Source organism: Hyaena hyaena, unplaced genomic scaffold, assembly GCF_003009895.1.
Source record: "Hyaena hyaena isolate Hyena2069 unplaced genomic scaffold, ASM300989v1 scaffold_291, whole genome shotgun sequence".
Classification (NCBI taxonomy): domain Eukaryota; kingdom Metazoa; phylum Chordata; class Mammalia; order Carnivora; family Hyaenidae; genus Hyaena; species Hyaena hyaena.
Window position 1 is genome coordinate 345,787 of NW_024080921.1, and position 11,778 is coordinate 357,564.

Here is an 11,778-nt window from a genome sequence, read left to right on the forward strand (position 1 = left end):
TTTATTTTTGAGAAACAGAGGAAGACAGAGTGCGAGTGGGGGGAGGGGCAGAGAGAGGAGACACAGAATCTGAAACAGGCTCCAGGCTCTGAGTAAGCATTCAGCACAGAGTCTGTCGCGGGGCTCGAACCCACCAGCCGTGAGATCATGACCTGAGCCAAAGTCGGATGCTCAACTGACTGAGCCACCCAGGTGCCCCTCTAACATTTGTTTTTATTTTATTTTATTTTATTTTAATTTTATTATTTTATTTTATTTTATTTTAATTTTATTATTTTATTTTATTTTATTTTATTACTTTATTCACTTATTTTTTTGTTTTCTGGCTACAGATTTATTCAACACTAAACAATCTCCAACTTTACTGAGGTGGCTGACCATGTCCACAACCAAATCCTCCTCTAAACTGGAATTCAGTTGCTGAACCAGCCCCGGCCTCAGCTTTCTTGCCGGTACCAGGGAGCACACGCTTCGTCTCTAGGTGTCTGTTGGCTTTCCTCTCGTGAGCCTCGCTGGTCGCTCTCCCTCCAGACCTTCGGGCCATGGCCTGCCAGTCTCAGGAGGGCTGCGTCGCAGCGGGGCAGGCATGCTCTCAGGGGGCAGGTACAGGTAATCTCGGAGATGCTGGATGCCCTCGTTGCTTAGGTACCAATAGAAGTGTCTCCAGGCAAACTGTTCCTTGACGTAGCCTTGTGATTTGAGAGACTGAATGGCTTTCATGACGTGCATATTGGGCACGTTCTTGTCGGCTAGCTCGGGGTGTTTTGGCATGTGAATATCCTTCTTGGCCACCATCACTCCCTCCTTGAAAAGGAGTTCATAAACGGCAATTCGGTTCGTCTTGGGCATCAACATCTCGGCGGCTGCTACGGCTGGGTCCGGGACTGGAAAGGAAGGGGCATGCACTGATTTTATTTATTTTAAGCTGATTAGAACAGATACTACACTTGATCTTAACCAAAAGGGCAAGAATTTTAACGCAATGCTACTAGCTGCTTACAAATTTAGAACTGCTCTCTTCTTGCTGAATTAAACCTTTATCACTATTAAATGTTCTTTATCTCTAGCAATGCTTTTTTGTCTTACATTTTACTGTCTGGTGATAGTATGGCAACATCAGCTCTTCGTATTTGCATGATATATCTTTTTTATAAAGTGCCTTATACTTATCTATTGACATAGCCATATATTTTTTTTCTCGTATTCTATAAATGCAGATTGCAGTGGCTGATTTTTGAAAGTTAAAGTAAGAATGTATGTTCCTTTAAACATTTTGTGCAATATACTTAAGATTTTTCATTTATACTCATGATATGGCCCTATAATTAAGTTGTTATTTAATTTGTTTATCAAGATTATGTTAGCTTTATAAAATCAATTCAAGTGTTTCCTCTTTTTCACTTCTACTGACGACTTTCTAAAAAAATTTTGCTATTTCTTCCTTATTTAGTAAAATTCACCAACAAAGTCCTATGGGACTATGAATGCATGTAAGTTTTGAAGCTATAAATTAATTTTAATAAATATCAAACTAATGTTAGTATTTCCTACTCTTTTCATGTAAGTTTCAATATGTTGTACTTTAGGGGAATTTTTGTATTTCATTCAAGGTTTCAAATATATTGGCATTCAGCTGTTTATAATAACATCTTTTTCCTTTTAATCTTTCTGTATCCTTACGACTTTTAGTAGCCTTTGTAAATGTGATTTTGTCATTTTTTGAATCTGTCTGACTTCCCATATCATTTCATTTAGAACATTACTTTTTTAATTCAACATACTTGTTAATATGTTTGGATCTAAATGTCTCATAATAGGGGCGCCTGGGTGGCTCAGTTGGTTGGGTAGCCAACTTCGGCTCAGGTCATCATCTCACTGTTTGTGGATTCGAGCCCCACGTTGGGCTCTGTGCTGACAGCCAGCTTGGAGCCTGCTTCAGATTCTATGTCTCCCTCTCTCTGACCTTCCCGTGCTCATGCTGTCTCTCTCTCTCAGAAATAAAATGTTAAAAAAAAATTTTTAAATGTACCATAATACATTTTTGTCCTATTTGTCTCTGTTGTTTTCTTTTTTTTAACATTATTATTCCATTTTTTTTCCTTTCTACATTCTCCAGTGTTGCACTCTTTTTACTTATCATTAACATTAGATTTACTCACATATTTACAACTGCTGTTGCTTTTCATTCTTTCCTACATATCAACATTTCATCTGGAGATAGTCTCATTCTGCCTGAAAAAGTCTTCAGTATTTCATTTTAAAATCATTTTCTACTTTGTCTGAAAATGTCTTTTATTTTGCCTTTTTCTTTAAGACTTTTTTTTCTACTGAATGCTAGAGAGATATTTTGCAATTGCTTGGCTTCTAATATTTTGAAGAAGTAGCTTTGGTAAGTGGTACTTTTTTGAAGGGAATCTTTTTTCTATTGGTGCATTTAATTTTTTGTCTAATTTTCAGTTTTATTATGTTTCAGTATGTATTTTGTTTTGCTTGCCATTGATTCAGGGCCCTTGAATCAGTTGTTTGTAGTCTTGATAGTTGTGGAAAGATCTCAACCATTACCTAGTCATGTATTGCTTCTTTCTCTCTCTGCTCTTTCTGGGAAATTCAATTAAATTAATGAGAAGACTTTCTCTTCACTACAGTTTAGTTTTTCAGTTTTAGTTCTTTTACTGTGTTTTCTACTAATCACTTTCAATTCATGAATTCTATTTTCAGCTGTGTCTAATCTGCTATAAGTCAATCCTTTGAGTTCTTAAATTCAGCTAATATATTTTTGGGTTCTTTAACTTCCATTTGGTACCTTTCTGTATTTTTGTAGTCATCTGCTGAAATCTTCCATCTTGACTTATTTCCTTGAGCTTAGCATATACAGTCTGTGTTGTTTCTGTTAGTTTTAATTTATGTTATCTGCACACATGCCTTTTTATTCTGGGTAGGACATCAAATTTGAAAAACTGTAGAAACTTTGAGGTCTTCAAATCCAATTCCTGTTCACCTATACTTATAGCAGGCCATCAGAAGTATTGTTCAGCCTCTAAAGAATTGTGGTCCCAAAGGAGAGTTTATCTATCTAGGCTTTTTTCTCCCCCTCATGCTGGCTGTAATCCTTCACTATCTTGCTAGATTTTTTTTTTCCTTTAAAGGTTCTTTTTCTTTCAAGTAATCTCTACACCCAACATGGGGCTTGAACATAATACTCTGAGATCAAGAGTCACATGTTCTACCAACTGAGCCAGCCAGGCCCCCCAGTCTTGTTAGTTTTTTGATAGCCTTCAAATTGATGTATAGAAGCAATTTGTTCATGTTTCTTCTAGGCTTCCTAAGCTGGAGGATTGGTCTAAATGATGTTACCTGGCATTACTAAAAATGGAAATCCCTTTTTGCTTTAAGCCATTTACATCTAACTACATAGGATTCTGACTTTCTGTAAATGTAGCAAAAGAAGGGTGAAGATAATGTGAGAACTGTGGTAAAAAAAAAAATAAAGAAAAATACTTGTATAACTAAATTTGCCTCCTTTCCTTTTAAATTCCATGTGTTATATTCATATAAAATTCTTGTTTTATCATACTTTTGTGGAGGAATGGCCATTGGAGCTATCTACTGTGCCAATTTCACTGATGTCACTTACAATTCATTTTCGAATGTTAAACCAACCCTGCATCTTTGATAATAGCATATTATCCTTTTTGTATATTACTACAGTTTCAATTTGCTAAATTGTTGGTAAGAATATTTTTTATCTATATTCAGGAGATATATTAGTCTGTAGTTTTCTTCTAATATTCTTTCATAATTTGATATCAGGGTAACACTGGCATTATAGAATTAGATAACACAATGCTCTTCAATTTTGTTGAAGAGACTGTAAAACTGACATCCGGTGAGGTAGTGAAATCATGTTTACAGCAGTCTAGAAAATATGTCCAGATGAAAATTGTTGAAGACCATTAGCTGTTTAGTGAGAATAATTGCTTAGTTTAGAACACTAGGTGACATCAATTTACACAATGCAAATAGTTTCAAGTGAGTTTTGAGTTTGCAAATATTACTAAGACTGCTCAGTTGCTGCCTACACAGTCAATGCTGAATTTGAATTGACTGAATAACCTCAATGGATGTTTTGTGGAACAACTAAAGAAAGTTGAGAAAGTACAACCTTAAATGGAATCTGTTCTTACAATTGATGGTGGCAAAATAAAGGTGTAGTACAGAAATAAGGTTTGTCCAACAAATTTATCAAGATTTTGCAATGTTAGGGCTTCAAATATGTGGTTATTCATTGCATTATTTATCAGCAGGTCCTTTATGGAAAATATTTGAACCTATCATGTGTTATTAAAATAAAAGTATCAATGGTAGAGTTCATCAAGACTTATTAGTTGTAAATTCCATGATTTTGTCAGAAGCAGCCAAATGTCCTGATTTGCCCTTCCACACAGCAATTCAGTTTCTTAGCAATGATAAAGTTTTATTGCAGATTTTTGAGCTCAGGGCCAGGATTCAAATTTTTCTGAATGAGAGGACCCATCCCAACCACCATTACTGAACATTGAATGTTTTTCAAATTTAGCTTATTATTGCTGACTTATGTTTTATTAATGAATTCAACTTAAAATTACAAGGCAAAGTAGACAACATGCAAAATCTATGCTGCAGTGAAGTAATTTCATGATAATTAACATTGTTTGAATCACAAGAAAATGTCCAGTTGCTTTATCCATTTTTTGTACTATTAGAAATTAGAATGAAAAAAAAATTATCATTTCCAAATTTGTATTAATGTACTTTCCAAACTCACTCTATAATTCCAGCAGCAGTTTTTGGACCTTGATAAACACGCAAAGGAAATTTCTATATTTCAAAATATATTTTACCTTCGTGACTGTGAAATCTCAGCACAACTTTCAATTGGAAATGATTAATTTGCAATGTAATAACATTTAAACATTTTGTCAATAAAAATTTTATAGGCTTTTATCCCCCTAAGTATCTATAGAATATCCTTGCTTTTTGGCCTCTTGGGCTGCAAAGCTTAAAATACTTACTATCTCCTAATATAACACTGTTTGTCAGCTATATTTCAATAAAAAATACAATAAATATTTACTATCTATCTGTCTCTTTATAAAGTTTGCCAGTTCACATCCTAATATTTCAAACTGGCAAGTTTTTCCTCTAAATTATTACTAGGAAAAGTGCAATAAGATGCCCTTTCCTCAACACATTCTTAGATGTTCTCTTCAGAATGTTTCTCACAAATATATTCATATAATTTCTGAGCTACATAAAATCTATAATGTGTAATTTCACTGATTCTGTGAGCTTTCTCACTTTGAATAAATAATCTTTCTTTCATTTATTAACTCTCTGATATATACTGGGAACTAATGCCAAGGTCTCTCCCACAGTAAACAGTGCCTCGGGTACCCTGGTCATATTAATCTGCTGAGGAAGGCCTTACACACACACAGTTTTTCTCCTTTGTCAATCTGCTGATGATACTGTGGTGTTTTCTAGAGAACTTACTGACTGTAGTAAGTTCTCTGACATGTATTTAAAACAAGATTTTCCCATGAAGGCACTTTTACTTAGTAAAAGCATAGTTTTTCACCCCAGTGGGTTTTCTGATACTCAAGATTCAATCTAGCACTGTATTCCCACTCATGACATATATGGTTTCGCTGTGTGAATTTTCTGATATACTTGACATTGTGACTTGGAAGTGAAAAAACACACAGTGCATTCATAAAGTAGCTCCCCAATATGAACTGCAATGTGCAACTGTATTAGTTATCTTTTACTGTGTAAATTACGCCAAAACTCAGCAGCTTAAAACATTTACTACATTTATGAGGAACAAGAATTGGGAGAAGCCTAGTTGTACAGGTCTAGTTCTGGTTATTTATCTTGTGATGCTTCATTCAAGGTGTTGGGCTGGGGACAGAACAATCTGCTTTCGAGCTCATTCCTGATTACTGGTAGGCTTCAGTTCCTCACCATGTGTACCTCACAATATGAGTTTGCTTCCCTCAGAGCAAGAGATCATTTAGAGTATATGTCCAAGAGGGGAAATTACAGTCCTTTATAATCTAGTCTTGGATTTAACATACCATCACTTCTGCTGTTTGCTACTGGTCACACAAGACCAATCTCGGTAGAAGGTAGAGGACTATACAAATGTGGACACCAGAAGCCAGGCTGTGAGGGCCATTTCAAGAGCTGGCTATGACTCAGGAAGCTAGTTTGATTTGTTGATGGACTTTCCAAACTCAGAATATATTAGTTTCTCTCCAATATGAAACTCTGATGTACCAGGTTGTGACTTCTGGGTGAATGGTTTCCCACAGTTACTGCATTCACATTGCTTCCTTGCCAGTGTAAATTTTCTGTAGTTCAACAAAGACTGACTTAACAGGTGAAGGCCTTTTCAAATTTCAGTACATTCACAGGTTTCTTGCTCGTGTAAGCATTACATTATCCAAAGATATGTGACCTTTTGGTATACATATTTAATACATGTGTAAGATTTTTGTTTAAAAAAAATTTTTTTGTTCCAAATGGTTGCAGATATTCATTGAGGTAAGACTTGAATTTCCCAGATCCCATGTTTCTCTCCAGCATGAACTGTCTGATGTTCAAATGGCTTCTGAATGAAGACCTGCTCACATTCCATACACATAGAATTTTTGTATATGAATTCTTCAAAAGAACCTGAGTACTGATTGATGGGCAAGGTCTTTCCTACTTTATTACATCTTGGCCTATATTCTTGACTCTGTTTTCCACAGGAGACAGAAGTTTAGGTTGTCTTTAAGTCCCAATCAGAGTTGCTAGAGGAGGCAGTCTAGTCTCAGACTGATGTCATCAGGCTCAATTAAGTGTTTTTATCCGAGACACCAAAATCTCCAAACCTTGTAGGTTTTGGAGGGACCTTGATTCAAAGGAGTCTGTCAGGAACTAAACAGTTGGAAATTTTAATGACAATACTGGTTAAGTTGCCTGAGGACCACGTCTGCTTTCCTTGATTTTTTTTATTGCAGTGCTAATGGTGATTAAGTATCTTAGCTTTTGTCTGGATCCATTTTTAACTCCAAGGACCTTTTCTTTGGCAGATACTGTATCTGCCCCAAGTCTGCATTTTAAAGATGTCATTCCATTGTCTTCTGTCCTTGATAATTTCTAATGAGACATCAACTGTCAGTCTTATTGGTGTTCCACTGAAGATGTCTTTTCTCTAGCTGCTTTAAAAATATGACCCATCTTGGATTTTCGGCATTTTGCTATTGGCACCTAGGCATAGTTTCAAACAGTTCTGCTTGACTGGGATTGGCTGAACTTAATCTGTGGTTTCATCAATTTTGGAAAACTGCTGGCCATAACTTCTAGAAGCATTGTTTCTGCCCCAATTGCTCTGTCCCTCTGTGATTCCAAGACACATGTCAGACATTTTGAGCATATCCTGATTGAGATCATCCAGTGATAATCTTATCTTCTGGTTCACCCATCTTTTTTCCTGTTGCAGTTACCTCATCTAGAGGGTTAATTTTTGAGTTCTAGATGTCCTTTCACACAAAACATTAATCATTCCTTGACATATTTCATATATCAACCCTATTTTCTTTCACATTAAATCTTATTTAATTTAAAAGCAAGTCTTATTCCACAAACTAGATCATTTGGATTCAATTGTACATTTTTCCCCTCTTGGTTATCTTGTCATGATTTTGCTTTACATACCTAGTAATCGTTAAACAGCATGCTGGATATTGTATATAAAAGAACTGTAGTTTCAGAAATTATCTCCAAGACAATTTCTTCTTCTGAAAATAGTCCCCCCTTGCTGTTAGGCAGAATTTTGGTAAGATTTAGTCCAAACTCCAAATTCATCCGTGCCTAGGGTATGGACCTAGAAAGTTTTCAAATGAGAAACTGGATGGACCTTTGTATCCTCTTCAGCTTTGCCTTTTAGAAATTGTCAGCTTAGATTTTTAGCCTAAGCTTCAACATTTTTTTTAAATGTTTTATTTCTAGGAGAGAGAGAGAGACAGAGACAGACAGACAGACAGCGTGAGCAGGGGAGGGTAAGAGAGGGAGTCACAGACTCTGAAACAGGCTCCAGGCTCTGAGCTGGCAGTCAGCACAGAGCCTGACGCGGGGCTCGAACCCACGAACCGCGAGATCATGACCTAAGCGAAAGCTGGACACTTAACCAACTAAGCCACCCAGGCGTCCCCTAAGCTTCAACATTTAACAAGTATCTTTATAGAAATAAACTGGCTATTCTTTTAAGGCTTTCAAAACCTCCAATTTTGCCACTCCAGCCCTATGCCATCAGTAAAAGCATAGCTGGTTTCTCTTTACCTTAATGGCCCTCTGCCTGGGCCAAATCCAGACCCCCCAGACTGAGTCCAGCTTCTGCAAAGGAAACTGGAGGGTAAGTTTCTGATCTTCCACTAACCTCTGAATAGTTCTTCCCTTTATAGGATTGAACCTAGTATAGACCTCATTTCCACATCACACTGATGCTTTAAAAAATATGCCTTTTGAAAATTATCCTGCTTTAGTAAGTTGTTAGATTGTGTGTTGACCTGCTGTGGGCAGTAACATCTCATGTGTAAATTTAAACCTCTACAGTGTTTATAAGGCAAATATTTAAAAGTGGTAAAAAACAAAAATGGTGATTTTGGTAAATTTGGGATGTATTAATTTAGAATACTAAGAACATTCTACAATGCAATTCACTCCTCCAATTCCTTTTATTATCTGTTTCTTATTTCTTTGACAGAACCCTTTTGTTCACAAAGAGTTATGGGAGGGAAGACATTATAAACAGCTGAATTTTTCTAAGAAATTAACACCAAAAGCTTCCTAAGTAAGATGGCCAGATCTTTGCCAATAAAATACTTACTTTTGACTGGCTTATTACAATTTACAATTATAAAATTGCTCTGTAACTATCAAGACTACATATTGATATAAAATTAAGTTTAAATTTGTTTAATTGCAGGTTCCAGGCTGAGCTGTTGGCACAGAGCTCAATGCAGGACCCGAACCCATGAACTGCAAGATCATGACCTGAGCCAAAGTCAGATGCTTAAACGGACTAAGTCACCCAGGTGCCCACTTTAAATCTGAATGCTAAGGTTTTTTCTGTGTAATGAAACCCTCTCAGAGGAACTTTTTCTTCCAAAAGCTCCCATTTTGTCATCCCCATATGGAATATATAAGCACATAACTAGAAATAAACATCTTATTCTTGCACCTCAAAGATTTGTATAGTTAGATAGCTTCTGTATAGTTTGATGCTTAATTTCCACTAGTGATTCTGAGATTTGGAAACCATGGCTATAAATACTGAAAAGCCAGCACATTTAATCTTAAACCTTCTAAGATTATTCTTAGTTGAAGGACCTTGCTTGAATTTAAATATGAATCAAGATTTGTTGCCTATATGCCACTTACATAGACTTAAAACAGCCAAAAAAGATTTCAGAAGCAGAAACCTACTTCTGAGAGATCATCCATTAAATAGTGGTCGCATTCTTCTAGATCCATTAGAGACAAGATTTTGGTATTCTAGTGTTAGTTTAAAAATATTAATCACTTCATTAATGTCACATTTTACTGAAATATTTTAACATTTGCTCATGATTAATGTATAGTGAGTGGAGATGCAATTACCACCCTCAAAAATAGTAAGTCATCATTAAGAACAGAAGGCTGTGAAAGTGATTCAATTCTTACACATACCATTATTATTTTTTCAAGTTTTATTAAGTAACCTCTACACCCAATGTGGGGCTCAAATTCATGACTCCAAGATCAAGAGTCACATACTCTTCCAAACTACCAGACAGGTGTTCCTGATATATACAATTGTATCACCAGTCCTACTTACTGGATACAATGTTTTAAAAACTTAACTATGATCTTTTAAAGAACTATTCCACATAGCTCATTTATTAAAACTAAGATGATTCCCTTTGGGGAAAAAAGGGTGGTAAACAGAGGACAATTATCATCACCCTCTGTAAAATATTACTTTGACCTACATTATTCGGAATTAATCTATCATAAGTTATCCCACTAATTGGAAATTTGACTTTTACTAACAACCTATGCCAGGGATCATCTGATCTGTGAGTCAACTGTAGTCTGCTGCTTCTTTTTTGCAAACACAGCTTTACTGTAACACAATCACGTTCATTTCTGTACCGATTATGGCTGTTTTTGCACTGCAACAGCAGAACTGAGTAGTGTCATACAGATCATAGGACCTGCTGAGTCTAAGATATCCACCATATGTCCTTACACAGAAAAATGTCTGCTCACATGAAAATATTTAAATGGATTTTTAAGTAATTTATAACTTCCAGTTTCTAAAAAAGATTTTATTAAATAATCTCTACACTCAATGTGGGGCTCCAACTCACTACTCATCCACAGGATGAGCCGGCCAGGCACCCTTTTACAATTGTTTTGAAACTAAAGAATTGGATACATTTTAGTTTGTATTTGAAAAATATATCACTGGTAATGGTTTCTCTCTATAAACCAAAAACATTTAGCAACTAAACCTTTGAGCGCCAACAAAGATGAAAAATCTGAAGATGAAATTTCTAAAAGATCAATTTAAGAGGGTATCTGAAGGCTCTGTTTTCATAACTTGGGTTTTTGTTTTGTTTTTAAAATCTTTTCACCTACACATTTAAAATAACCCAAGTCCTATACAAATAATAGCAGAAGGGACAGTGTGGGTTTCTTTTAATTTTACTTGTAATTTTAGGGTATTACACATAAAGTGGCTTCACTAACCCTTGCAAAGACAGTAATTTGGATAAAATGAAGTACAAGAATCTAAAGAGAACGCAAAGAAAATAAGAGCTCCAAGTTTAAACTGGTAAGATCTTTTAAGAACTGCAAGTACCTAAAACATATTAAATGATTAAGACAAAACATTTATTTTAAGGTCATAAGAAAATGATCTGGTGAGTGCATACATGTAATTACAACTAACTTGTATGACTGGTGAAGCAATGAGTAAATAGGTCAATTGTTAAGCCTACATCACTTGAATTGGAATAAAATTTAATACAAAATAATTTTGAAAAAATAGGTTACAATACTAATCGAATCTTAACTAAATATGAGGCAAACTTTTAGAAGAGGAGAGCCATTAATAAATTGTTCATAATTTTTACGTGAGGCAAATAAAACTAAATAGAAAATCAGCACTGTGGGAATAAACAAGTGTTTTTAAACTACAAACTGCGACAAATAGCTCTGTGACAACTATTCAGTGTTTACTGTACATCTTAGAACTACTTGTAAAATGACCAAACTAAAATTGCTACTAGCACTGTACTAATTTTAGGATTTATAATTTTATATATTAAACTTAGTTATGTTGAAATCTTAACTTTGACTACCATTAGCTTTCCTAAATCATTTCTATTGCTTGAAAAATTTCTATAAAACACTAATAAACACTTTAAGATTTAAATGATCTGAGAACTGTGGATTCCTCCACCTACCTGCCCCCATACCCAGAGATAAAACTAATATTGGAGGTGGGGATGGACTCATGCTTATAGGATGATATGGCTCAACTTAATAGTAAATATCCCCAAAGTTCATTAATTAGATTTTAACTAATGTAAAGCGAACATGGTACTTGGATATCTAATGATTGGATACTGGATAGGAGGGATTAATGCTTGTACAGTTTTCTCAACTACATACAGATGTTACCGTAAGAAATCCATTTTGAAG

The 11,778-nt window shown here is 35.2% G+C and overlaps 1 pseudogene; it reads right to left on the reverse strand.

Annotated features, from left to right (window-relative positions):
• Positions 1-359: 359 nt before the first annotated feature.
• On the reverse strand, positions 360-890 carry LOC120241797 (annotated as a pseudogene).
• Between the last annotated feature and the right edge of the window lie 10,888 nt (positions 891-11,778).